The following is a 6,000-nucleotide window of genomic DNA, read 5'->3' as shown; positions in this document are numbered from 1 at the left end:
GTCTGCGGCCATGCCATCCTGAACGAGCCAGATCCCATCTGATCTCGGAAGCTAAGCAGGGTCGGGCCTGGTTAGTACTTGGATGGGAGACCACCTAGGGAGACCAGGTGCCGTAGGCTTAAAAAATAAGAGATTGTGAACTAACAAGGTCCTTGCAATCTGTGAGGTCAACCAAGGGTTGCCTTGCCTAAAATAAATAAATAAGTATAAATAAAAATAAAATCGTGTTGTTTTAAGCTGCAAAGTTTGTGGTCATTTGTTCCGCAGCAATAGAGAACCCATACAGCTGCTTAAAGCAACGAACATTAACCTCACACGGTTTCTGTGGGATCTACGTAGTAGGGGCTCCATAATTGCTGGCTATTATTATTACTGTTGTTATTATTATTGCCTAGGTACTAGGAAGCAAATTAGAAACTATAAAAAGGTATAGGGATGCAAATTTTCATTGCCTGAAGGAGCCTCTCAAATATTTTCAACTTGCCGTCATTAAGCATTAACCATGCAAAAGGTAGGTTTCATTTCTTCATTTTATGGAAGAGTGACCTAAGGCTCAGAGAGGTTAAGAGACTTGCCTGGTACTGCAGTGAAGGACAGAGCCCAACGACTCACCAGAACCCAGGGCTTCTGAATCCAGGCTGACGGCTGCTGCTTTGGCTGTTGGGGCCAAGAGTCCTTTGTGCAGTGGGCAGGTGATGGGCCTTCTGCAAAACAAGAGGCAGGAGATTGGGGGCTGTACTTGAGACCTTTCACCATCCTTGAAGAGAAAATCTGGGAGCCCCTGAGCTTTTGACCTGGCCCATTCAGGCAGAAGAGGTTCACAGAGCCCAAAAGGGGCCCCGAGGCCCTAGGGCATTGGTCCAAGTAACAGGAAGCCTGGTCTAAAGTGGCTTAGAGAAGCTGGAAATGTAAGATCTTTTTCAACAGGAAGTCCAGAGGTAGGGGGGATTTCTGGGCTGGTTGATTTGGCCGGTCCACCAGGCCGCCGTGAACCCAGGTTCCTACTGTCTCTCTGCTCTGACATCTGCAGCTTGGTTTCATCTAGGGTGGCCGATGCAGTTCCAGGTGTCACATCCAGAAGAAGGCCAGAAACCATCTCTTCCCAGGAGCAAGAAAACCTTTCCCAGAAAACTCCTAGCAGCCGTCCCATATCCTATTGGCCAGAATTGGGTGACCTGCCCATTGATGAAACAATCACTGACCAGTGACTGGAACTTCCTTAACTGCTATGGAATGAGTACTGGAGAGGGTGTCAGACTGATTGAAAAAAATGGCCCCGATTTTCTGTATACATGCCCTTGACAATATGACTTTTCTGTTCCTCTCATTAAGAAGTCTATATCCTGTCCCAAGGCTTCAGTCAATTGGGAGGAATGAAGTGACTGTACTGCTTCCTACCTAAGTCTCAAGGTGCCTTCTGGCTTCTACTTGCTTTCTTGGCACTCTGCAACCACCGAGCTGGCCCGCTGGATGATACGAGGTCGTGCAGAGTGGAGAGGAACCGTCCTGGCTGAGGCCACCCAAGACCAGCCAGCCCCAGCTGACCCATCGGCTTACTGTAAATGCAAGAGTGCACCAACTCACATCGCTCTAGCTCTGCCCAGACCAGAGCTACCTGGCTGCCCCACAGCCTCCTGAGCAACTGTAACTGCTTCTTGCTTTAAGCTGCTCATTCTGGGGAGGCCAGTTAGGCAGCAGTAGCCAACTGACATGGGATTGACTGCCTTGCTCAGTTAACTACTCAGTGGAAGCTAGTCCTTTTAGAGGAGTAGGAAATGTCATTCATTCATTCATTCATTCGTTCATTCATTGCCTACATTTTCCTGCCTACTCCACGCAGGTTCTGTGCTAGATGCAGAGAACTTGAAGCCTGATGAGGCCTGGCCCCTGACTCAGGAAGCCTCAGCCTGGCTGGGAGACAGATTCGCCAACTGAAGCTTATCACCTCACCGTGGCTCCCTACTGCCTGGGAGGCCAGGTCTGATCGAGGGTTAGCAGGTTGTGTGTTCTGTGGCTGCAGACCAGCCTCCTTCATTCCCTTGCCCCTCTGCCCTTCCCTAAGCCCCATATCCTCTGGCCTCGGCCCTTTGCACCTGCTTATTTCTCCCTCTCCACTGCTCCGGCCCACCTTCTGTGACTTATGAACACTATTCTCCTTCGAGACTCAGCTCAGGTGTCGCCTGGGCTTCCTCTAACCCTGCCTTCATCACTGCACTATGACTCTTCATCCTTCAGTCCAGCCGCCTCACTTCACTGATATGGAAACTGAGGTTCAGAAAGGGAAAGTGACTTGCTCACGGCAGAGCAGAGCCGAGCCCAGTCCGGGGCTGTCTTGACTGCCCCGCCTGTACTTTCCGCTGCTTTCCTTTCCTCCACGCCCTAGCCCATTGGACCAGCTGTGGCAGCCCCACTGCGGGGGAAGGATACCTGCACTCCTACTATGTGCTGGGTCCTGTGCTAGGATGAGAACCCTGGGAGGTTCTCCTGGGAGCCTCCATCCTTCCAACAGCCCTACAAGTTAGGCACAAGCAGCATCTCACTTTCCAGAGGGGACATGATGCTCAGAGGGAAGATGCCTCTTGCCAAGGTCACACAGCCAGAAAGGGACAGAGTGGGGACTTGAATGCAGAGCTCACAGAGCTCTACATTTGGCCTCTGCTATGGCTTTTGGGCTGAGCCAGGGCCAGCCACAGTGAGAGAGGGGCAAGAAGAGAAAGTTGGAGCAGCAAGGGGGAGCAGGGGATGTCGGGGAACCACCGAGGCAGGAAGAGGCAGAGCAGAAAGTGAAAGGGGCCAGAGGCCAAGAATAGCTGTGGGTGACAGCAGGGGGACTGCAGATGCTGCCAGAGAGAGAAACCAGACTGGGCCTCAGGGAGGGGGAGGCGACTCTGGGCCTGGGAAGCCAGGCTGGGGGGCACCCCTCCTGACCCAGGCAGCCCCCATGTGGCTGGTGGGCCTGATGCCCCAAACTATGGAAATAGAAATGGGGGTGAAGGGGCTGCCTGGGGGTGGTGCCGACTATACAGACTTTGACATCACTGGCATCTACTATGATGAGCTAGGAGGATTTGGGGATGAGCAAAACCCGTCAAGACAAAACAGCAGTGAACAATGAGCCTGTGCTGGAAAGAGAAACTGATTTATTAACATCTGTATCTTTGCTGCCACTGTCACGGCAGCAGTTCAGGACAGTGGTTAAGCAGCCTGGGTTCAATCCCGGCTCTGCCACTGGCTGGCTCTGTGACCTTGGGCAAGTCACTTCACCTCTCTGGGCCTCTGTTTGCTTCATGGGGGTGTCCTGAGGATTAGCTGAGTGAGTATATTGAACAGCTCAGAGTAAGTGCTCAAGAAACATCTTAGCTTGCATTCTCCACTATCCAGATGTATAGTTAACCACACACACACACACACACACACACAATACTACACAGTAGACACATCACATATGCATTACTGCAGGTGCTCATGCAGCAGTCCTCCAGAATGTAAATGACACAATAGCTGAAACTCAGATTTGTTCACTAGTGTGTCTCCAGTATCTGGAATTGTGAATGGCTGGCATACAGCAGGCGCTCAATAAATGTTTGTGGAAAGAAAAGAAGGGAGGGAGGGAGAGATGAACGAGGGCAGGGCGGGGGGAGGGAGAAGGGAGAACTGTTACCCACGCTCCTTCTAGGTGCGGGGCATCTATTCGTTTCTCTGCATTTTATTTTTATCGCATCACCATGCACCACTTGGTTTGACTAAAAAAAATATTTTTAGGGAGAGCCAAATTCAGGATGGCCCAAGACCACCTCTACCACATACACACACTGAGAACCCCAGAGACCAGGCCCTCTGGAGCCCAGCTGGGAGTGGCCGCCCCGCTGCCAGCAGGCAGCCAGAGAAGGTGACAGGAAACTCGACAGGACAGACTGTTCCTCACCTACCGAGAACTGTGAGGGGAGAGGACATGCTGTTCAGGGCTGAGACCTGCATGTTCCAGTCCCGCCTCCCTGGAGGAAGTGTCACCAGCAACTAGGGTGGGGACGTCTGCCCTGGCCAGGGGATCTTGTGGCTCCTCTGATCTCTACAAGGAACTCAGGGCTGGCTTGCTTTCCAAGAACACTTCCTGTAATGGTGGCAATGGCTCACAGCCAAGGTCTGGGGAGGCTATGTGACCTTGGACATGTCCCTCATCTCTCTGGGCCTCAGCTTCCTCACTTGCAAAACAGAGAAAATAGGACATCACATGAAGGAGCATTGTGTGGATCAAGAGTGAAGTTCAAATATTTTGTTTGATCATCAACTACGTTTTAAACAATTGTAGGATAATATAACATAAAAGCCACCATTTAAAATTGTACAGTGTAGTGGCATTTAGTCCATTCACAAAGTGGTACAACCATCATCACTATCTAGTTCCAGAATATTGTCCTTACCCCCAAATAAAACCCTGTAGCCATCAGCAGTCACTCCCCATGGCCCCTTCCCCCGGGCCCTGGCAATCACCAATCTGTGCATTTCATATAAATGGAATTGTACGTTTCATATAAATGGAATTGTACGTTACGTGGTCTTTAGTGTCCAGCTTCTTTCACTGAGCGCTATGTGTTCCCAGTTCATCCACGCTGTACTGTGTATCAGCACTTCTTTCCTGCGATTCCTATAATCCAACAACAACTTCTTTAAATGATTTTTGAAAGTGTTTATTGAAGAAAAATATACAATCAGTAACATGCATTCATACGAAGTGTCCAACTTGATATATATGGACATAGGTGTATGCCCATGGAACTGCCTCCTGGGTCTAGATCTAGGACATTTCTAGCACCTGAGGTTCTCTCCCCTCAGGCCACCCTGTCCCTCCTCCCCATCATCCCTGAGTATCGCTCCTCCAGATATACTGGAAATAATTCCTGTGCAAAGACAGTCATTGCAGCCCTGACTGTAACAGCAAAAGATCAGAAACAGCCCACGTAGAGGACTCAATAGAGGACTGGGTAAATAAATCATGGTGCCTCCATGCAGAATACTATGCAGTCAAGAAAAATAGTCTCTGCGTATCGATATGGAACTATTCTGAAAACCATGGCTCAGTAAAAAAAAAAAGAAAAAAGGCAAGGTGAAGGATGAGATGCCTGCAGGTGACGCAATAATTCTCACCTCCTATTCCTCACACCCTTGTGAGGCCCTCTTCTGGCTTTAACTAGTGACCTGAGTAACTGATAGATGGCAGAAATGTGTGTCTTCTGACGCTTGCTCATAAAAGACGTGCGGCTTACACCTTGCCCCCTTTTCGATCATTTGCCCAGGGAGAAGCCATCTGCCGTATTATGAGGACACTCAAGCATCCACGTGGTGAGGAACTGAGGCCTCTTGCTAAGAGCCACACGAGTGAGCCGTCTTGGAGGTGAGTCCTGCAGCCTGTTGAACCTTCAGAGGATTACAGCCCCAGGTGACAACTCAAGGGCAGCCTCATGAGAAACCCTGAGCCCAGCTGAGTTGCTCCCTAATTCCCGACTCTCAGAAACTGGCAGAAAATATAGGTATATTGTTATTTTAAGCTGCTAAATTTGGAGCTAATCTGTTATTCAGCAGTAAGAGACTAATACAGTGTGTGTAGTATCCTAACATTGGAATGAATGCATTAACTCTCTCTCTCTCTCAAAGTAAATATATCATGGAGGGAGCCAGGTAGCTGAGGGACAGAGAAGGGGGGCATCATTTTGTCCCTTTGGCACTTTGCACAATCTTTCAGAAAGATCAACTGAATGTCAAATAAGTAAATAAAAACTTCAGCAGCCCTCAATGAGTAGCAGCTGTGATTCTTCACTCCACAACTATTTCTTGAGCTGCCAGAAGTCCTCCTTAAGTATGTGTGGCTGAATCCACAACACGGGTTTATGAAGACTAGGAAAAGCCAGGGGTTGAGGGTCACATAAGAGCCCCAACATGTACTATCTGTGTGCCTTGGGGTAGGTCACTTAACCTCTCTGAACTTCAGTTTCCTTATATGAA

The 6,000-nt window shown here is 49.5% G+C and overlaps 1 non-coding gene across 1 annotated transcript; it reads left to right on the top strand.

Moving 5' to 3' along the window:
- Positions 1-119, top strand: LOC120620695 (5S ribosomal RNA). The gene has a single exon (XR_005657952.1). It is a non-coding gene; the product is annotated as a 5S ribosomal RNA (ribosomal RNA).
- Positions 120-6,000: the final 5,881 nt, after the last annotated feature.

The sequence above is a fragment of the Pteropus medius genome, unplaced genomic scaffold, assembly GCF_902729225.1.
Source record: "Pteropus medius unplaced genomic scaffold, Ma_sr-lr_union100, whole genome shotgun sequence".
NCBI lineage: Eukaryota > Metazoa > Chordata > Mammalia > Chiroptera > Pteropodidae > Pteropus > Pteropus medius.
This window is presented reverse-complemented; position numbering and strand designations above follow the sequence as displayed.